The sequence below is a fragment of the Eurosta solidaginis genome, chromosome 1 (genome assembly GCF_040869045.1).
Source record: "Eurosta solidaginis isolate ZX-2024a chromosome 1, ASM4086904v1, whole genome shotgun sequence".
NCBI lineage: Eukaryota > Metazoa > Arthropoda > Insecta > Diptera > Tephritidae > Eurosta > Eurosta solidaginis.
Genome location: NC_090319.1, coordinates 355,994,653 through 356,018,241, shown reverse-complemented (window position 1 = coordinate 356,018,241; position 23,589 = coordinate 355,994,653). Strand labels below are relative to the sequence as shown.

The window sequence follows — 23,589 nt, the reverse complement described above, 5'->3', positions numbered from 1 at the left end:
TTTGATCCCGACATCGGCATTACGCTACCGACTGTCTTACACCCTAAAATCTTGGGTGTTACGTTCGATCAGGATCTACATTTTGTATTTTACCGAAAATCCAGAGCCGTAATAAAATCCTCAAACCTCTTTCCGGCAGTATTTGGGGTAAAGACAAAGAAACGCTCATTACTACTTACGAAGCAATTGGCCGGCCGATTGCATGCTACGCGTCGCCGATATGGTCGTCAAGCCTAAAGATTACGCACTGGAAGAAAATACAAGCCTGCCAAAATACTGCCCTCAGAACCGCTCTGGGTGGGCTATCTTCTTATGTCCCCAGAACACCACAAACACAATGCGAGAGTACTCCCCATTAGGGAGAGAAATAAAATGCTAAACAAACAGTCTCTGTTGAATACCCAGAAACCTGGGTATCCCAACAAACATCTGATTTTTGAAGCTACACCTCCCAGGGGCTTAAGGGAAATAACGGCAAAAATTGCATGCATGTCCCTACCGCCAAAAGAAAATTTGAATCATGTTTGAAAACAGCTATGAGCTATAAAACGGCGCAAATATTTATCACGTCGTAATGGGTTGAAAAACATGATTTTTTCCTTCACACATCAATAACGTACTTTCCATAAAATATTTTAAAAATACGACATTTGCAAAATTTTGCAAATGGACATCAGAAATAAGTTTTTTTGATCTCCTGAAAATTTACTGAAAAACACATAACTGTTTTTGTGAGCACAGCGACGATTTGCTTTCGGCAAATTCATCAAAGTAGGCTAAATAAAGGCCATATTACAATATTGAATATTGGAGTTTTTTATTCGACAGTTCAGCGAAGGTGCAAAATATCAGGAAATCCCCAACCTCGTTATTCATTTAATTGTCATCCATCATTATTCATTCACTCATTCATCATTCTAGTTAAAATTTCCGCTTGAAGGCTTCTACATTTGTCAAGTGAGTCGGAAATGTACTTTTTAGGAACCTTGTCTAGTTCGTCGGTCGTCGCCTTTTGAATGCGGTAAATTGAGTTTGATATATTTTAGTAAAATTTATTTTCAGTTCTGGGCCCGTATTACGTGCTACGATCAGTGACTGAAAACCATTTTCACTCAAGCTATAACTATGCAACTGTCAAACTTTTTCTAAAAATTATAATACGTTATGGATCTAAGGAGTACTACTTGTCGCTAGTTTAAATATGCCTTTAATCCGGTCCACCATTTCAGAGATATTGTAATTTAAAAAGTGAGTTTCGATCACTGATTGTAACACGTAATACGGGCCTTGATTATATTTTTCTTTCACTCTCTAAAATTTTATGTTTGTAAGTAAATTTTAGAAGTCTTTTTCATATTTCGGGGTCCCCTAAAATGGTGGGCCCCAGGCAACTGCCTATTCTGTCTGCTTGTTAATCCGGCCCTGCGTATGTACATACGTATGTAAGTACGTAACCAGCTGCTGTTATCTTTTTCATAATTCTTCTCTAAATATTTATGTAAAAACTTTATTACTTAAAGAAACTTTAAGCCAAATGGTGCAGAGTAAAAGTTTCATTTCATTGTTCAAAAGCTTACCCGTTATTAGTTTATCAATTGTTGAGCTTAAAAGATTAATTATAAGCCCGCATCTTTATGCTTTGAGTGAGGAGCATGGAAAAGTGGTAAAAGTAACTAAGATGTTAAGCCAAATACTACTTGATAAGTTATCTTTTTGCTTCATGGAACGTATATAAGATTTTTATTTTGTGATTAAAGTCAGTAATAGATTGGCATAGAATAAAGCTAAAAGCTTCTTCGGCTGGTAGAATAATACTAATTGCAAAGGTTTAGTTAACAAATTAGTTGGTCAGTGTTATTTATAAAATTTGCATAATTTTTTTTTTTTTTTTTTTTCAATAAATAGCGAAATAATCTTTTAGCACTCAAAGTTTCTTTCCAAGCTGTAGTAATAATTTTATTTTGAAATATTGATAAAACAGGCTTAGGTAATAATTTCTATTTCATCATTCTCATTCATATGTAGTTAACCTTTGTTGTGAACTTAAGGGCCCATTACTCATACTTAGCATAGACTTGACTTGACTTGGGAACTGTCACTTGCAGTTCTGTGAAATGAACATTGCATGTTACTGATTACTCAAAACTTAGCAACACTTAACTTGACTTAGAAGTCTGTTGAATTTTGATTTTTTATGTAAGTTCTAAGTGACGCTTTCATTTTGAGATGCCATTTGTTTGTTTGCATTTCATTTTGACATTTTGTCATACAAATTGACATTTATTATTATTTTATTTATTAATTTTTACACTCATAAATTAATTGTAGTACTCAAAATTAATTTTGTTTAAAAAGCACCACTTTTTATAGCAAATATTTCACAATAAAATGACAACTGGAAAACAGCTGCTTATGATGCCAGATTGTATGCGCTAAGTGGAGTATAATCGTGGCTAAGTTGTCAACTTTACGCCAAGTCAAGTCAAGTTTATGCTAAGTATCAGTAATGGGCCCTTTAGGCTGTGTGCGAGTTTGCCTAAATTGCTACCTAAATACACAAAAAACCTAAATCATTGGAAACTGTCGTCAAGGCAGTGCAAAAGAAAAAATTTAGAATTTTTTGAGCATACTTTTCAACCTAAATTGAAACGTCAAACTTGAACAAAAAAATAGAAATTGACTTTAATTTTTATTTATTTTTGTCGATATGCGCTTGTGCATGTACCATGGCATGTACCGTATTGTTCAGTGGACGATGGCTGGTGCTTTAGTTGGTGTGGCGACTGGGCTTCAAATATAGTGTGGTGCTGTTGGCGGTGTCTCCAAATAGTTTCTGGTGGATGCTGGATTTAGAAGGCTGCAAAAGGAGGATCAAGCGCGCATCACAATCTTCTCACAATGACCAGCCATATGGACCTAGACTCTAGGTCCTAGAGTGTTAGTGAGATATAGTTCACATGCCGAGTGATAATGCTTACAACGTTCCTCTCCACCAGCTGATAAAAATGTGGCCAACTTCCCCGTAACCGCTGAACCTTCTTGTTTTCTATCTAGAGGTTATTTACCTGTCATGGATCGTAGTGCTCCCTCCTCTGTGAATGCATAAATATTGCAAACGGGAAAAATGTAAAATTTTCCTATCATTTCCTAACATAAAAAATAATTTAGGTTGTCAATTTAACTCGCTGACAGCTTTTTGCCTAAATTATTGCAGTGCTGGAAAGTTCCAGCAGAATATTAGTTTAGTTACCTAAAATTTATGCGAACTCGCACCCAGCCTTTAGTATGTCACAAATAAAAACTCGTATTTCTATACACTTTCGTATTTATAATTTGCTTATAATTTTATCATTTGCAAAGATTACAAAAGCAACTATGCTGACTTTTTGTTGTAATAGCATATATCAATATATAACAACAAAATGCGTTAATTACACACACATGTACATATATTAGAGTGCCCGCAATATCTCAGGATTTTTTAACGCAAGTATAAGCAATATGTTTTGGGCCGCAACAATTTTTTTTTTTTTTTTGTTTAAGTAATCCAAGCACACGCAAAGTTTTAAGTATCTTCGGAAATAATTAAGGCTCCGAAAATTTGCTACGACTTGGGGTTTTGAGTTTTCACTACTTGAAAAAGATGGCAACCGATATGAAATGATTTTTTTTATAACAAATAAATGCAAGGCGCGATAACCACGAAAGCGATTTGGGCCGAGCTTATCTTTCCAACAAATTGGCAGGATGGGACCGACATTTTTTATGCCGACTCCGAACGGCATCTGCAAGGCAGATGAATTTTTACTGATAAGCCTTTCATGGCAGAAATACACTGGGAGTGTTGCCAAATAACTGCCGAAGGGCAATCCGCTTATAAAAACTGTTTTCTTATTGAAATTTTTTTTATCTAAATTTGTAACTTTGTCACCACCACACCACGGTGATCGAAAGACTTTTTTAACACTTTTTTATTAGCTTTTTTAAGACTTGTATGTATGTATATATACCAAATAATAAAACAGTATGTTATGTATATGCACCGGTGCACAGTGGCATTTTTGCTTGGTTTAGACCCGAAAAAGTACAAATGTTCATGTAATTTTTTTTTGTTTTTTGAAATTTGAATGCAGTTTGTTTTTAAAATATCCACAGTATACAATGGTATTTATCATTTCTTATAATTATTGTTGTTCAATAATCTGCTGTCAAACTGTGAGTTGTTGACGACGCGCTAAATAGTACAATTTATAGAAGTGAAATAACGCGTGGATTAAAATTAAATAAAAATTTTTGGTGAAACAAAAGCTAAAATATTTTTTGGTTATTTAAAATCTACACGTAATTATATTATTTTGCCAGTACTCAAAAGTTTTGGGAGTGTTTTTTACGAAATTATGAGTTTTTTTATGCGTATTTTTTTTTTTGTGCTGAAAATATATAAAACCGTGAAAAGAACCTGCCAAAATTTTGAATGACGCTGTACAACAATAATTTTTGAATTTCTACAATAATTCAATATTATTGCATATAACTCAAATAATTCTTCATCTCCGTAGGTCCCCCTTTTAATATAATGGCGATCACAAAGAGGGAGTTGTATGAGGTGTGGGTTGCAGAACGTGGCCAAAAACAAAAGGATAAAGCCGTTTTAGACCACGTGTGTACTGTTTTAGAGAAGTAGTAAATAGAGACGAGGAATTGTATGATCAATGCTGCAGTAAAGTTCGAATTTTTTTATTAAACTTTGTATGAGATGAATTCAAGTGAATTACACCAAAGTTAATTTTCTTGGAAAGTTTTCTTCATGGTTCGAATAAGATAAGAAATTTAAATATAAGTATGTTCAATTGTGAGCAAAAGAACAAGATAAGGATATAAGAAAGTTGTCGTTTGTGGTAAAAAATATTTTTGTAGGGTTTGTCCAACCTCCAACCCCCTACCCCCACCCCCACCCCCTTCGCGTATCCTCACTAAAGGAGATAAGGCATACAAACATATACACTTTGATTGAATGAAATATATTCATATTTCAGTGAGCTATTAATTTTTCGCGTCTAAATCATGCAAAAATGCCACTGTGCGTTGCCCGTGTTGTCAGGTGGTAGAAATTTAGAAGGTAAATGATAGCAAAACATGTGGAAATAATTTAAAAGTTACTGACTGTGACCATTGCCGGGTTACATTCTCTCACTTGTATTTCGTGTTATTTATAAATTCATGTTTTTGTTTTTATATCTTAGAAGTGTGGGGAATAGTTTTGGTAATGTGTAACCTTCATCTACAACTTAGTGATAGAACTTTTAGAAAAAGTATCGATACCGGTACTCATATAAAGTACTCGGATAAAAGTATCGATGCTAGTACTCATACTCAGTAAAAGGTATCGAGTATACTCGATCGAAGTGAGTACTTCGGAGTGTTTACCAAAAGTGAAGGAACTTTTGTTTTTTAATTTATCATATGTTTTGAATATAGTAAGGGTAGAGTTTTTCTATTGTTAACGGGGTCGCCCCTCGGCAGTGGTTTCGCGAGCACTCCGAGTGTATTTCTCCCAGGCCTTTTAACCTCAAATTGTGAGAATAATCGGAAGAGAAGCTCAGTCTAAATCTCCTCGTAGGTAAATCGTATCAAGAATTTTTGGTATGACATTAAACGTTTTGTGGGGAAATTAACTAAAAAGAAAGCGATTAGAACGACTTTCTTTTTTTTAAACTTTTGTATTTTGCACTACCATATCTCTAATCTCTCTAGTAATATTGTTACGTAGAATATATATGTATATTGGAAATTTTGTTAAGACTTCAAGATTTTTTTAAGTAAATATGCGCGGTCCTTATCCGCTTTGATTAGATATATATATAATACCAAGGGCCATATTTTCGCCAAATTGAACAATTTTTTTCTAATTTTCTTGTGCTCAATGTGGGCGACGCCATGCCCATTTTACAAAATTTTTATCCATTCGTCACGTTTCATCATATTATCAGTGTTTGTTAAAGCATGGTTCTTTTTTCCCATTTTCAAAAGTGGGCTTGGATATAATCTGATTTCGAATACAACGAAAAAGCTCTATTGCGTGACAAGCTAAAATAAATTGAAATTTTATGGAGCTAGCAGCTTTTCATAATTTGGTTGGAATTAGCGATTCTGGACAATAAACACATAACTACTTTCCTTTTACCACCATATGCAGAAATATTCTCCCATACCATAATTATAAAAAAGTTGGTTTAAGTTTAACCTATGGTGTTAAAGGACTGAACTTTTTTGATCTTAAACATGTGGACCATCTGTACTCGGTAAAGTATCAGTACTCAGTACTTGGGAAAAGCATCGAGTGTGAGATACTCGAGTATTTTTTGGAAAAATATAGCTACGACCCTCTCAGTACCTTGTATCGTTCTATCACTACTACAACTGCTTTAAAAACTTATAGGGCGACGTTTTCCCATTTTTTTTTTTTCAATTAATCAGTGCTCTAAAATCGATTAAATTGTGTTAAAGCTCTTTTTGACAAGATGAGTTGTGGTATCTTACTTCGCAAACTATGGGGATGTCATGTTTCAGTCTCAGCATTACATTGTTACACTCTGTTGAGATATGATTTATTTAAGTTACTACCTACTGCCTACCCGGCAGACGTTTTAAAACGTCACTTATCTCTTCAACAGCCCAGCCCACTCTGACTCCAACTTCCACTCCCTCTCCACTCCCTCCTAACTCTCTAATATATTCAATTTTGGATAAAGTGAAACTCAAACTTTTCTTCCACTTCTCCCTCATCTTCTCATTGTTCTGATTCGTCCTACTCCCAAATCCATTCCGTCTACCACTACCACTCTCACTTCGACTCTTCGAATAATAAGTAAATTTTGTTGTTGTTGTAGCGATAAGGACACTCCCGGAAGGCCTTGGTGAGTGTTATCGATGTTGATGGTCCTTTGTCGGATGCGGATCCGGTAACAAGCACCGTTAAGGTAATAGTCCGACCATCTCGGGAACCATTTGGTATGACCACATGAAGCCTTCTGGCCATATCGCCCTCCCACCCCCTATATCCATAAAGAACTTGGGGTCCCAGTGCCTCCGGTTTTAAATAAACAGGATGCGCCACGTGTAGATGAGGTTGACAATTGGGTTGAAAAAGCTACATATATATTGCGCTGGCAACCCCTTGAAAGTGTTGCGCTGCACAACCCCTTGAATCTATTTGGTATTTTAGTCGCCTCTTACGACAGGCATACCAGCCGCGGGTATATTCTAAGCCACCTAACCCGCTGGGGTAAATCGTTATGATTTGTAATAGGAGGGCCTCAGGCTCTTAAATCCAATCGATATGTTACTATTTTGGTTTTAAGAAGCTCTACTTGTAGTGATTCTTCTCATATCCTTTTGAAATCTGCAGGCATTTTCATACAGTTTGGACAACCAAAAGAGTTGTAGCGCATTAAGTATGGTTTTTGTTTCACCAATCTTAAAAACACGACTAATGATCTGAAACTGATTTCAAAATGCACAAAAATATAGAGCTTCTTAAGGCGAAAATAATGACATATCAATTATAAAATTCGGAACCAAGTTTGTCTAAGTTTTGCTGGTTCGGCGAGCGAATACTTTTTTTTTTATAATTATATTATTTGTTATTTTAGGGGATTGTATGTTAGTTTATATTTTTATACTCAGCGTGCTTTGCACACAGAGCATATTAACTTTGATTGGATAACGGTTGGTTGTACAGGTATAAAGGAATCGAGACAGATATATAGACTTCCATATATCAAAATCATCAGTATCGAAAAAAAATTGATTGAGCCATGTTCGTCCGTCCGTCTGTCCGTTAACACGATAACTTGAGTAAATATTAAAATATCTTCACCAAATTTGGTACACGAGCTTATCAGAATAGATTGCTATTGAAAATGAGCGATATCGGATGATAACCACGCCCACTTTTTATATATATAACATTTTGGAAAACATAAAAAACATGATTATTTAGTAAATAATACACCTAGAATGTTGAAATTTGACGTGTGGACTGATTTGAGACTCTTGATAAAAATTAAAAAAAAAATGTTTTAAATGGGCGTGGCACCGCCTACTTGTGATAAAATCCAATTTAAAAATATTATTAATCATAAATCAAAAATCGTTAAACCTATCGTAACAAGATTCGGCAGATAGGTTGCCTTTGCTATAAGGGATGCTTTGAAGAAAAATTAACGAAACCGGTTAAGGACCACGCCCACTTTTATATAAAAGATTTTGAAAAGGGTCGCGGACGAATCAAATAAGCTATATCTTTGCAAAAATGGTATTTCATTTCCCAAGTGCATTTATAACAATAAATAGGAAAAACTTAATATTTACAAAATGGGCGTGGCGCCGCCCCTTTTATGACTAAGCAATTTTCTATGTTTCGGGAGCCATAGCTCGAAGAAAAATTAACGGGTGGGTACACAGATTTTCCCTATAGTAGAAAATATTTCTAGTAAAAATGGGCGGGATCGGTTAAAGACCACGGCAACTTAGATATAAAACAAGTTTAAAAGGGTCGTAGACTAGAATAATAAGCTATAACTTAGCAAAAATAGTTTCGAATCAATGATATTTCACTTATCAAGTTTTATTGTAAGAGGAAATGGGGAGGCCTTTTTTTTTAAACGGGCGGCGCCACGTGTTATGTAGAAAAGTAATTTATCTGAAATGAAATGTGCAATTGAAGCTCACGCTGAGTATATAATGTTCGGTTACACCCGAACTTATAGCGTTTTCTTTTCTGGCTATAGTGTTACACTTTTTGTACGCCGCGCAATGGTTGTTGTTCTATTCTAAAAAACAGGCAAGGCCTTTACGGTGTAAATCGTTCTTTTGTGAAAATTGTTGCCTGCTCGCAACGCAAAGGCGTTACACTTTTACCCTGTATAAAATGGTGGTGTGGCAGTGCAACTCTGTGAAACTCTCAATTCGCTCTTGAGTTCCACATATACTCTGTTAATATGAGTGCATAGATCACCTACCAGATTGCGCATTCACGCGTTCAAAATTGCTTCGTTCTGCGCATCTACGTCACAGTTGACTGTTTGAGCGAATGACAGAAAAAACAAGAGCTAAGAGGAAAATTACGTAAGAATTGCCCATAAAAAAGAGATGATCTAATGTTTACATGCGCAATGCGCAATCTTCTTGTGTGATTTGTGATATGAGTGAATATAGTGAGATGAAATGTTCTTTGTATGCACTATAAATGTTGACAATTTTCTGGGATAGGAGTAACACTATTAAGGCTTTACCATTTACTTAGGCAACAATTTACTTCAGAAAAGGAAACGCTATTAGACACCTTTACTTGTTATTTTATTTGTTTCTTCTTGTAGAAGCACAGAGGTCGCTATTCACCTGTTACACCTTTGTATGTATTCATTGGGGCCCTAAGTTATTGTTCAGAAAATCTCCCCTTATAAATAAAAAATGTAAAATATGTCTTTAGAATATTTCACTAACAAGTTGTGAATTACAAGCACACTCAATGGCTAATGAAACAAACGAAAGGAAAATATTCGTAGTTTAAGTCACTTCAAAGGAGATAAAAAAAAAACTATAAAAATATTGAACCAAAACCCTTTCAACACAAGCTTCAAATTTAGAGGCGGAGTAATATGTTTAAGTCTTATTCCATATAAAGACCGATGCAGTCTAATGTTTAACGTAAAGATAGTATAGTTAGTCTAAAATAACTTTACCTTACAAATATCTGGCTATGTGCTCATATGCACATGTGTTCATAAATATTCTATAAGCACACAATAATGGGAAAAATTAATATGCATACATAAATAGTTATGAATAAAAGGTATATTCCGTGAAATTGGAAACATATAAAAAAACAAACAAGTGTTAACATTAGGACAGCTCTTCAATATGGCGGGATACCTGCAAATAAAATTCAATGATATGAAACACAATTTTTTCTGACCATCATTTTTTGACCACAATAAATGCATGTAAATTTTACCAACATATGTAGGTCTAGTTTTGGATAACTTGAAAATTTTATTAAAATTTGAAACGTTGGCAAAATCAAAATTTTCTGTAAAGTCACAACTTTCAAAGGAGCCTGTTACCCTTAGACAGTGAGTATTTCGAAATGCTACTTTCTTAATAGCTCTCAAAAGAACATCCCTAGTTTGCCAGGTACATTTTTTGGTGTACACACTTGTCTGCATACTTAGATGATATAATGTGCAGTTTTGGGCGGTGGAGGAGATGGGATATAAATGAAAGCGATTTTCATGCTAAATTACAACTTTGCAAACTGATGTGCAGATCAGTGTGTGTGGAAATGAATTTTTACGCTCATTTGTGTGCATTCGTTCAAATACAACGGGGCATATCCAAAAATATTCAGCCCTATTCTGCATTTCGACTTGGATTGGAATTTTTTCGATTTGGCAATTTTGGTATTCTGTGTTCCAATCTCTTTCGATCCAACTTCGAATCGTTCGATTTTTTGTATTCTGCATTTCGATCGTAGTTCCGTTTTTCTAAGTTGCAAATTAGTTGGCGGAAAAATATTTTATTTTTATTTTTTTATTAATTTATAACAGAATTTTAACAAAAATGTAAGTAAAACTTGTTAAGAAACGTAGAAGGCTTGATGATGATTGTTTTTTATGTTTCCAGGTCAAAAACAACATGTCGATGTCGAAGTCCTTGGACGTATTTGCCCCGCAAAAGTATCTAACACATACTTCAAAGCATCCTTGTTAAGTCGAAAGTTTTTTTTGAACCTAAATAAGAAAATAAGTCCTTAAACTTTACCACTTTTAAGTTCAATTTCTTACAATTCGTCACTCATCTCAAATGGATTACACAAATCTCGCAATATTTGCCTTTCCATTCTCGCCTGGCAATTTTCGTATGTGTTACTTTCCAACTCCATAAATAAAGCCGTGGCTATTGATTCCATTGTAATAGACAGCTATAATTTGTGTCTGTTCGGGGGGTCCAATTATATGCCAAAGCAAGCTGCCGGCGTAGAGGAAGGTGAAGCGAAAACGTAAACAATCCTTGCGGAAAGAATAAATAAACCTTTATAAAGTATTTTAGGGCAGTGCAATGAAATTAGCATCATTAAAATTCAGAAAATGTCAACTGTATTCGTGCAGGAATCCGTTTTAACAAAACTTGGTGGCCACGGCAGGGAATTGGCCAAAAGAACGACAAAAACACACTTATAATTATGAAAACAATTCACTCAAAAAAATATAACACTGCGGCAAAGTATTCTATTGCTTTTTTTTATACAAAATGGCTTGGATAATTATATATAAACGTTTTTCAGTGTTTTTTACAAATTTTCTTTAATTTATTTTGTTCCAATGTTCACACATTCCGTACCAACAGCTGATTTCGAAAAATCATTTGCTCTTCCTCTTCTCTTTACGATTCCGTCGTAATGCAGAATACCAAACTTCGATTAAAGCGGAGCGTAGAACGGGAACGTAATCGAAATGCAGAATAGGGGTGATTCATAACTTCAAATGCATACATAATATGATCTATATACATATATATGAACATCCTTTTTTTACAACCAAGGCTAACGCAACTGAAATTCTAATATTTTTAACCTTTTTGGCATTTGGAGCCTAAGAATAAAAATTTGAGAAATTATTAAAAAAAAATAAATGTAAGGCGTGATAACCTCCGAAGAGATCTAAGGCCGAGCTTCTCTTCCAATTTGCGTCGTGCTCCTCTTGATTTTCCTTACAAATTGGCCGAACAGCACCTATATGTTTTATGCCGACTTCGAACGGCATCTGCAACGCAGATGAGTTTTCACTGAGAGCTTTTCATGGCATAAATACACTCGGAGCGCTTGCCAAACACTGCCCAGGGGCGACCCCGCTTAGAAAAATGTTCTTCTAATTGAATAACCTAATTTCTAAAATTTTGATGTTGCTTTGCCCGGGGTGTGAACCCAGGGCATACAGTGTGGTAGGCGGAGCACGCTACCATCACACCACGGTGGCCGTGGAGAAATTATTTATATTTTCTATTTCCAAATATGAAAGCCTGGGTAGATTTCCAATCTATCTCAGCCACCAAGCAGTGATACCAGATAGTCTCGGTTAAATAACCCACAGAAATGCGAAAAACTGCCTCAATTTCTCACATCATAAATCAAAAAATAGTTCTTTGGAAATCCCAAAAAATTTTAAATTATCTCTTAGCAACATACAAATTTATGTATCTGGTTGTGACACCCCTCATCTGAAAAGGTTGGCACATCCCTTAAAACGGGTTGTATTGAGAGCCTTAAATTATGAAGCATTTAGTTGATGGGTATCCACAAATTTTAAGTGATTGCTCTCTCGCATACGCAATGAGAGATACACTATGCCTTAGTTAAGTTGGAAGAAATAAATTAAGAGAAAAATAAACCACCCAAATTAGTCACGTTTGAACCGTTTTGTATATTATGTCTTAATTTCAGTATTTATCTCCTAGCTCTTAACGCTTTTGTAAAAAGCTAAAATGAGTTTGAAACTGGACAAACTTTTATTTTGAATTTTGTTTCAAAAAGTTTTCAAACACTTTTTTCAAAATTTAAGTCAAAAAACCGAGAATTCTTAAGTGATATGAGAAAAATTTGGTACGAAATTTAAAAGCTTCATAGTGCTTTGAAATGAGATTATAATGGGAGAAATATGGAAACTAAATCGAAGTTAGATAAAAAGTTAAACATTCCATTTCTGAATGGGTTCCATATGAACAGTCAAGAATAGAAATTCAGAAACTTATAAACATAGCCGTAAAAGTGTGGTAAAAGAAGGCATTAAAATCCGGGCTTATGGTTTTTTTTTTAATTTTTCTTCATTCATACAATAAAACGGGAACTCATCGTTTTTTCCATAAGAAAACGGCATACCAAATCATTCATTTAAGGATGGACACATCGTGACATTCATTGCATTCTTTGTTGACCAAACGAAAAAACTGAGATTGGCGATTACGAACACATTTTTGGGCCATACAGCGGCTATTTCGGGTATGTTTTGAGCAGGGATGCACTTTAACGTTAAGCTAATCGTTTATCAAAAAATTTCCGCCGTTTCCGTTGAAACACTTCGAAATATTATCGATAAAGAAATTATCAAGATAAATTGTATCTCGTTTTTAACCGAAACGAAAAGCTTTCGTTAACGTTAAACACGTTAACGAAAACGTGATACTTTATGTTTGAATTGTGCTGGCAATGCTATAGCCATGGTGAAGCCGTAAGGTGGCAACAACGAGCGCACATACACACACAAACTCTATGTAATTTGTTTGTGTAATTCGTTGGTGGTAATGTCAAAAATACTCTGAGAAATGTTCGTACTGTCAAAATTCATGAGAAAAGTTGCAATCAGCTTGGATAATGCTTTCACCTTTAATGACTCCGCCATCAATCAGCTTTGCCAGCATAGTTTGAAATTAATAATCAACATAAACGATTTGATTTCGTTTTGATATGGCAGAAAACGAAACGAAATCATTTCGTTAATTTGACGATCTTAACGTTAATAAACGAAACGAAATGACTTCGTTTCGTTTATTAACGTTGATTATCGTAACGAAATGATATCGTTTCGTTGGTTAAGCATGCCTGGTTTTGAGGATCATTTCGAAACTCTTTCGGTGCAATTTCGGAGCAGTGTCAGAATCACTTCTGCATTATTTTCGAAATCATTTCGAGACTACCCCAGGACCAACTCGGAACGATTTCATATTCGATTAGGGACTATTTTAGGTGTAATTTTGGTACAACTTCAGTATTATTCCGAGACCACTTGTTGTGTGAATCGATATGTCGAATTTTTTTCTGTCTTTTTTTCGTTTACCGCACTTTAATTTATATGTTTACATAAAAAGCGCTTTTACTCACGCTTAATATAAATCTTCTTTTTACTACCGACCGTTCATAAATAAAAACGGATTGAAATTCTTTCGAAATTTTTAATGGAACCCTATGTAGTATGCCCTTACCAAATTTCATAGAGATATATTAAAAATTCAGAAGCTATTTTACATAGAAACAGACAGAAGATATCTTTTCTCAACCTTATCGAACGAACGAAGAGATCAGGACTGGATAATTCGCAATATGGAGGCCTTAATCTGTCTTTCTCTCTGTTTACCAATAAAAGTCGCATTTGCGTTAATAAAGACATTTTTTTAGTTTTTCATGCAGTTATCGAACATTTTTTATTCCCACATTTGTGGTTATTGTCTTGTACCAGTTTTGTTGAAGACATCGCAATTTTTGCTCAAGTTATGGTATTAATGGACTGTAAATTGTTGAAACTAAACTTGTAGAAAATCGACAGTTAGTAAAGTATTGAGGTAAAGTATCAATACTTTACTCAGTATTTGGTAGAAACCGTCAAGTACAAAATACTCCAATTTTTTTTTAGAAAAGTATCGATACTACTCGCTCAGTACTGTTGTTGTTGTTGTTGTAGCGATAAGGTTGCTTCCCGAAGGCTTTGGGGAGTGTTATCGTATGGTTCAATCACTACCCATAACTGATGTTGGTAGAAAGGGTACTCATATGCTCTGGTGCACTATTAAGCTTTCAGAATGTACGGGATTGGAACAATTATAAAATTTTGTGGATTATGCATTTTTTTTATAGCTTCGGCATAGAAAACAAGTTCTTACAAAAAATCTGGACATATTCAGTGTTAAATCCATACACTTTTCGGTGTAGGTAACATTTTATCGATTTTATTACATAATTATTTTCAAAATTTCTAATATATCTAATAGAAAAAATTTAAAGAACAAAGAAGTGTAATATTTTATAACGCCTTTCCAGATAGCTCTATGATTGTTAAAATGGTTGTAAAAGTAGTAAGTTAAAGTTTGAAAAATTCTTAATTAAAATTTTAAGACCGAGTCAGTTTGAAGCTGATTTGATGAGAACAATCAATAATAAGAAGTGAATTAAAAATTTGGATTTTTATTTTTAATTCCACAAATTTGAAACTGGTTTGTTTATAAACTCTAAAGAAATTTAATAACTTTCATATCTGCTTAAGGTTTTCTCCTTTTAAAAGTTTGATACAACAACTTTGGGCAAAGATATTGGGTTTTGAACAAAAAGGAGATCATTTAGTTTTCATAGCTGAGTAATAAATATTTGTGTTATCAATTTTAAACAGAACTATTTTTTTGATAAGAACGAATGAAACTGAAGTACATTCTCCAAAAAAAAAAATTCAGACACACCTTTTGTGCCTAGATTGCTAAAAATATTTTTTAACATTTGCAAAAAAAAAAAACAATGAATTGCTTCATTTTCGGGCTTTTGTTAGAGTAAATTTTATACTTTGCAACGATGAGCAGATTTTTGATGCAAAAATGTTAACTTGTAAATATTATGCAGATTATGTATGCAATAAAACCCAATAGCAAAAGCGGTAGGGTTTTGAACGAGTTCAATGGGAAGACGTTGTCAAAATTCTAAAAATGGAAAAAATAGGGTTGGCTTTCCAATGGAGAACCACTTTTGTTTTAATGCAAAATAATAAATAGTAAACGATTCTTTATTTACACTGCTTTGGTAGCAGTACTTCACAATTAAACTACTCGCTAACTTCACTTATAGCGTATTAAAATCAACTTGATGGACTATTCCCCAGCTTGCGCTGCTTTTATGCTTTCAGCTGCCTCACTCGTCTATTTCTAATAGCGTCTAGACTTTTCGCGAACAGCCGTCTCGAATAGTTGCTCATTTATATCTCGTGCCTGCATCTCAAATTGAATTTGGCATATACATGTGTATGTATGAGTAATGTCATGTGTGACTCTCTCTATTTCTTCTTCGCTCTTAGCTGCTGACTACATGTATTTATGTGAAATCTTCTCTTCGCTCTTAGCTTTGCTGTTTATATGTATGTATGGCTGCTTGCTTTGCTGTTCTTGAGCATTTATTTACTAGCGGTATAGTGATGTTTCGAAATTGCTAATATTTGCCACAGTATTGTGACTGTACGACCTCTGTGTAGATCTATTGCGCATGACCTTTCAGCATATTACTATATGAGGAGGCTTTTAGAGATTTAATCACAAAAAAACGAAGAGTCACGCCGCCCAGATGGGAGGGTCTCTGTCTTGTCTACGCGATGCATTTGCAGAGTAAGTGAACCGGAGTTTCATTCTCCAGCCCACAAAAGCGAAAGATTTGTGTGTGGGATAGGTTTATCTTACTCACATAGTATCGTAGACTACAGTGTCCCGTAAAGTACGCAGTGAGAACTCATAGATCATCTCTGCTCAGATTAGTAAGATTGTGGGATACTCTCGTTGCTGGGAGTATAAACAATTTGGCCTTTCTTTGCCCTGGGCACTCAATTCAGTGCTGTCTGAACTGCTTTGTTTACCAGTTACTTATGATTTCCCTAGTGTGCGCTTTGGTGAGTTTTGGAACCTAGAATGTTGCTAGCGAGGGCGCTTACTTTGAATAAAATATTCGTTACCATTCTCTTGAAATAAATGTGTTTTTTTTTAACAAAAATACCGGTTTCATATGCATATACCTGACAACTACTCACTTTTTATACTCAGATGAGCAGAGCTCACAGAGTATATTAACTTTGATTGGATAAGGGTTGGTTGCACAGGTATAAAGGAATCGAGATAGATATAGAATTCCATATATCAAAATCATCAGTATCGAAAAAAAATTTGATTGAGCCATGTCCGTCCGTCCGTCCGTCTGTCCGTTAACACGATAACTTGAGTAAATTTTGAGGTATCTTCATGAAATTTGGTATATAGGTTCCTGGGCACTCATCTCAGATCGCTATTTAAAATGAACGATATCGGACTATAACCACGCCCACTTTTTCGATATCGAAAATTTCTAAAAACCGAAAAAATTCGATAATTCATTGTCAAAGACAGATAAAGCGATGAAACTTGGTAGGTGGGTTAACCTTATGACGCAGAATAGAAAGTTAGTAAAATTTTGGACAAGGGCGTGGCACCGCCCACTTTTAAAAGAAGGTAATTTAAAAGTTTTGCAAGCTGTAGTTTGGCAGTCATTGAAGATATCATGATGAAATTTGGCAGGAACGTTACGGTGGCGTGGTTCCACCCTTTTTCATTTAGTTTGTCTAGAATACTTTTAATGCCATAAGTCGAACAAAAATTTACCAATCATTCTGAAATTTGGTAGAGGCATAGACTCTATGACGTTAACTGTTTTCTGTGAAAATGGACGAAATCAGTTGAAGCCACGCCCAGTTTTTTTACACAGTCGAACGTCTGTCCTTCCGCTCGGCCGTTAAAACGATAACTTGAGCAAAAATCGATATATCTTTACTAAACTTAGGTCGCGTACTTATCTGAACTGACTTTATCTTGGTACAAAAAATGGCCGAAATCCGACTATAACCGCGCCCACTTTTTCGAAATCGAAAATTACGAAAAATGAAAAAAATGCCATAATTCTATACCAAATATGAAGAAAGGGATGAAACATGGTAATTTGATTGGTTTATTGACGCAAAAAATAACTTTAGAAAAAACTGTGTAAAATGGGTGTGACACCTACCATATTAAGTAGAAAAAAATGAAAAAGTTCTGCAGGGCGCAATCAAAAGCCCTTGGAATCTTTGCAGTAATACTGTTCTTGGTATGATATATATAAATAAATTAGCGGTACCCGACAGATGATGTTCTGGGTCACCCTGGTCCACATTTGGTCGATATCTCGAAAACGCGTTCACATACACAACTAAGGGCCACTTCCTTTTAAAACCCTCATTAATACCTTTAATTTTATACCCATATCGTAAAAACACATTATGGAGTCACCCCTGGTCCACCTATATGGCGATATCTGGAAAAAGCGTCCACATATAGAACTAAGGCCCACTCCCTTTTAAAATACTCATTAACACCATTCATTTCATACCCATATCGTACAAACACATTCTAGAGTCACCCCTGGTCCACCTTTAGAACTATGGCCGACTCCCTTTTGAAATACTCTTTAATACCTTCCATTTGACACCCATGTCATACAAACACATTCTAGGGTTACCCTAGGTTCATTTTCCTACATGGTGATTTTCCCTTATTTTGTCTCCAAAGCTCTCAGCTGAGTATGTAATGTTCGGTTACACCTGAACTCAGCCTTCCTTACTTGTTATTATTAAAATTTAAGAGGGTACAATGGTTACAATCGATATAAACTTCGTTTGTCTTCCATAAATCCTCACTTCTCTGGAAAATACGTCAAAGACTAAAACATCTGAAATATGCTGGTCATTTACGCAAATGACGTACTACGCTAGTTTTCCTTGGGAACGTTTCGATTCGATAATAGTCGTTGGGGGCGCTGGAGTCGCAAGGCGTGTAGTAAAAAACTAGTTTCATATATCTTCTCTGACAAAATTTTGTTTGCTGCCGGATATGAATTGTTTTTTTTTTTTTTTTGAAAATATTTAAATAATGCATAGCTTGAGCCTGACTTTCTGTGTTCAACGTTTCAACAATTAGTATAACAAAATTTACATTCAAATCGTTTTGTTTAAATGCATGTATGTATGTATATTAGGCCGGGTCGATTTGTGCAAAAAAATCGCCCATTGCTCTAAGAAAATCATATTCTAGGGATCATAATAAGAAACTTTGCCGAAGGAACCATACCCCTAAAACGAATTCTGGTGTCCCCTAATTTGGCTCGAACTTTTGGGTAGGGGCAAATTTTGAAAAATCCCACTTTGACCCATTTAGAGTGCTCCAATCGAGTCCAAATGTATGACCGACCCCCACTAACTTTGGAGGCCCGACCCACCGATACCAGTGGCACACCCCCTGGAACCCCCCTGGACAAACATTATGGATGGAACCACCCCCCCCCCCCCCTACCAACCATTTCAAAAAATCACCGGTTTTGCACTTTACATGAAAAAATCAGCACAAACATATCCATACCAACTGAAAAGAGGTGCACCACTGCGTATACGTAACATTTTATTATTACGTGTAACCAAATAAAAAAATTTGCAATAAAATAATTTGAAATGTTTGTATGGTGAACCCCCAGGGGGTTCCAGGGCGTGTGCCACTGGCTTCGGTGGATCGGGCCTCCAAAGTTAGTGGGGGTCGGTCATACATTTGGACTCGATTGGAGCACTCTAAATGGGTCAAAGTGGGATTTTTCAAAATTTGACCCTACCCAAAAGTTCGACCCAAATTGGGGGACACCAGAATTCGTTTTAGAAGTATGGTTTCTTCGGCAAATTTTCTTATTTTGATCCCTAGAATACGATTTTCACAGAGCAATGAGCGATTTTTAAATCGACCCGCCCTAATGTATATACTTGCGGACATAAATACACCGAAAAATGAAAGGATAATATGCATACAAATTGTAGCAGAGCTTCGCCCCATTCAATAGGTGTGACCAATCACATATTGTTATCAATGTCCTCTAACGGGAGTCTGGCGTTTGCTCCACAATACAATTAAAGAGGTGGTTGGTGTCATATGGGGACACATTGCAAGCAGGACATACATTTTGTATGTTGGGGTTGATTCTGGATAGGTAAGAGTTTAACCTTTTACAGTACCCAGATCGAAGTTGGGCTAGAGTGACGCGCGTTTCCCTAGGGAGTGTGCGTTCCTCCTCTGCTAGTTCTGGGTATTTTTCGTTGAGTATCGGATTTGCGGGCAATTCCTAACATAGAGGTCCGACGCCTGTTTGTGGATATTACTGACAACCTGCTTGTGCTTTTTTGCTTCATACGGCTGTGTTCTCAGGTGCAATATTTCCTCACAATGCTTACAGAGATTACCCCTTAAGCCCGTACCGGTTCTGAGGGCAGTATTTTGACAGGCTTGTGTTTTCTTCCAGTGAGTAACCTTTAGGCTTGGCGACCAAATCGGGGACGCGTAGCATGCAATCGGTCAGCCAATTGCTTTGTAAGTGGTGATGACTGTTTCTTTATCTTTACCCCAAGTGCTGCCGGCAAAAGTTTTGAGGATTTTATTACGGCTCTGGATTTTCGGTACAATTGCATGCTCTCCAAAATGTAGATCCTGATCGAACGTCACACTCAAATGTTTAGGGTGTAAGACAGTCGGTAGTGTGGTGCCATCGCCGTGAATGTTCAATGTGATCGGCATTTAGCGCGTCCATGTTGTAAATAAAGTCGCCGATAATTTGGTCGGTGACAATATCAGGTTTCGCGAGGCGAAGAAACTGGAGAGATCAGGGAGATAGCTCATCGATCGAGCGCCAAGATGCGCTGTAGCCCTATAGGCCATTATTCAATTATATAAATGAGTTGTTATTATTGCTCAATTGTCATATACGGCTTTTAATTCGGTCACAAAAAAATTTAAGCTAGGTCACACATGCTAACTGTTCAAAGCAGATGCAGAACTTTACAATGCAATTGTTTCAATTCATTTGTTTACGTTACAAAAGCGCTTAAAAACTCACAACAATGTAAAATTATGAAAACAAGGAATTTCAGGGATTTGCAAATCTTAAAAGTTTCATATAAAACCCTTTAATTTAAACTAAATTATTATTCACAGCCCAAGCTTCTACAACTCAATATCAACTCACAAACTACTTCGGCTAAATTTTTTAAATCCTTCAACATGAAATTCGTTGCCCTCTTTTTCATCGTGGTTGTATGCTTCTTCCTGGATCAGGCACAAGCTCAATGTCCAAATACACCAAGTAAGTAACTACTAATCGATCCTCATGAAACTCGTTATATATATATTTTTTTAATATCTTCTTCCAGGACGTCCTAATTGCCAAAGCCCCATTGTTAGGGGTAATAGCGGTAGAGGCTGCCAAGCTGGCGCAAGGTGGGGTTTCAATGGACGACAGTGCGTGCGTTATCAATATCGTGGTTGTGCTGGCAATTCGAATCGTTTCTGCAACTTAGCAGCCTGTAGACAAACCTGTCAGCGAAGTGGGTAGAGTAACAGCAATCGATATCTTCAAAATCAGGGGAACTCAACAGGATATGTGACCACGGAAATTTTAATTACAAATATATATGTAAACACATGAGTACTTTTTTTAATAAATATTAATCGATTTGCAAGCAATTATAAAATGCCTCCTTTATTTGGCTTTTAGTTATAATAAGCTCTTTAGCTTTGGGAATCAACTTGGTTAGGATACTCACCCCCCAGTTGTAAATGTTTGCATAAAACATCGATAGTTGAGTCATGAATTGGACCTATGTATGCGTGCCAGTATCATTGCACGTTTATTTCTTATTAACACGTGTAGTTTCTCAAAGAGCATGCATACTCTAATACTCTCTTTACACTAATTCTGTATGCATATTTGGTCGGGTCGATTTGTATGGACGAAAGTTAACCGATATCGCGCCAAAAATGTTTTTTTTTTTTGTCAAAACGTTGGCGATAACAGTGGAACTTTTTTTCCTGAGTGCAAATCCTATCGAAAAATCGATGGCGCTATATCGGTTAATGGATCGACCCAGTCTAATACATATGGTTGTATTAATGCCGAATGCATACAAAAGCACTTAAGAAACATGGCAATAGAAATTTTTTGTACATATGTATGTATAAAATAACAAAAACAATAACATTGATGTGATGGAAGATGGGGCAACTTGAAGCCATTTACTTGGATTATATGAACCCCAACTATTCATTTAAAACCCCACTGTTCTGAAAATTGGCTTCACAGCAGTTCAACGGCGGTAAAGCATTCTGAGCCAAACGATGGGCAGTCGTAATTAGTACTCCATATATGTCAAGTTTATTGCTCCAAGTTGCCCAACCTCCAATCAGTTATTAATGTCCAGGAGTTCTTTACGAAAAAAAATTTTTTTTCAAGTACATATGTACATACATTTTGTAAACACAAATAAATTTTTAAAGACAATAAAGAAAAATCAAAGAGTCCGCAAATTATATACGGGCAGACAAAATTAAGAAAAGTGTATTTTTACAAACCTATGATCATTGATACAGCATGCATATTTCATGCATGCATAAAACTTTCTTCACTCGGGTAGCAATAAATTGTTCATACTCTTTCACTAGTACAGCGCGCATACTTTTTGTATAAATAAATATGTTTAGAACTCAAAAACATGAATCTTACGTACTTTTTCATGCATTTAGCATGCATTCATCCTGTATGCATACAATTTATTTCAACTGGTCAGTTTTCTGTGCTTTATGTGAATATAAGAGAAAGGGGATCTAAATCCTTTGAATTTGCCCCCAACCTACAAGTAGTAAGCAAGACTTTTAGCTTAGGCAATAGGGTAAGATATATAAGAGTTATGCTAAGCATGGCGAGTTATGCTAAGCATGGCGATCTTATGGAGAACTACTTGTAACCGTTAATAGTTACCATTAATATTAGTACACCGACTTCTTTCAAACGAATAATTTTCGCGGCAGCTTTAGTCAGCAGAAATTCTCTAGACATTGAAAGGATTAGCTAGAGTCCCTGCAACTGATTTCTCTGATTGGAATTGTTTGAATTCTTTTCACAATATCTTCTCTAGCGTTGAATGCGTAATATATTAACACTTGGTATTATGTTTAGAACTCAATAGAATCCGCATATTGACTGATCAATCTAGAGATCTCACAGTGAAGGTGTTCAAGATTTACCCAGTATATTAAGCAATAATTCAATTTGAATTCAACAATATTTAAATGGATAGAGCGCATATGACTGGCGTCGCTCTTAATTGTCTTGAACTATTTTGGTGTCCCTGGCCAAAAGAGAAAGATGCTGCAAATCAAATTGAAGATGGAGTAGCATGAAAGTCGAAATTTCGCTGGCTACTTGCGGTATGGTGATGCATAACGCGAGACTATTTACTCAGTGGGAGTCCTGAAGAGTGCCTGAACATTATTTCTTCTGCAACTCTGGGGAGATGCACAGTTAGAATGAGATTCAAGGGATTAATGAACATAACATATACGTAAGTTCAATCTATCGTTTCACAACTTTTACAACACAATTGTCGCCCTCATCTAGTCGGGAAGCATCCTGTTACAAGAATTTGTTATATTTCCCAGTCTACTCTCTGGCGAGGTGCGCACGCTACCATACTTGAAGTCGTGGATTCCATCACTGGAAAAAATAACATAAAACACTCCAAGTGTACTTCTGAAACGAAAAGCTTCTTAGCGAAAAATTGATTGGCCTTACAGGTACCGTTTTGGGGTTAACAGAAACTAGGTAAGCTGATTGGTAGAGAATGCGGTCTTAATTTACCACGGAAACACAACGCGCTTTCTCTTCTTACTTTTAACCTTCTTACGTATCTTTCGCCCTCCTACCACAAGGAACTTGTGCTCGACAGAGAGTAGACTGATAAATATAACAAATTCTTATAACAGGATGCTTCCCGACTAGATGAGGGCGACAATTGTATTATAAAAGTTGTGAAACGATAGATTGAACTTACATATATGTTATGTTCATTAATCCCTTGAATCTCATTCTAACTGTGGATCCCCCCAGAGTTGCATAAGAAATAATGTTCAGGCACTCTT

At 35.8% G+C, this 23,589-nt stretch overlaps 1 protein-coding gene and 2 long non-coding RNA genes across 10 annotated transcripts in view; 2 read left to right on the top strand and 1 right to left on the bottom strand.

The window, feature by feature from the left end:
* Nucleotides 1–23,589, top strand: part of Ptp99A (Protein tyrosine phosphatase 99A) — a 272,777-nt gene that overhangs the window by 211,372 nt on the left and 37,816 nt on the right. The window lies entirely within an intron of this gene.
* Nucleotides 1,928–4,790, top strand: LOC137238118 (uncharacterized). The gene is made up of 2 exons (XR_010949113.1): nucleotides 1,928–1,987; nucleotides 4,560–4,790. It is a non-coding gene; the product is annotated as an uncharacterized lncRNA (long non-coding RNA).
* On the bottom strand, nucleotides 10,578–11,141 carry LOC137238117 (uncharacterized). Its single transcript, XR_010949112.1, has 2 exons — nucleotides 10,848–11,141; nucleotides 10,578–10,793 (listed from the first exon to the last, which is right to left on the bottom strand). It is a non-coding gene; the product is annotated as an uncharacterized lncRNA (long non-coding RNA).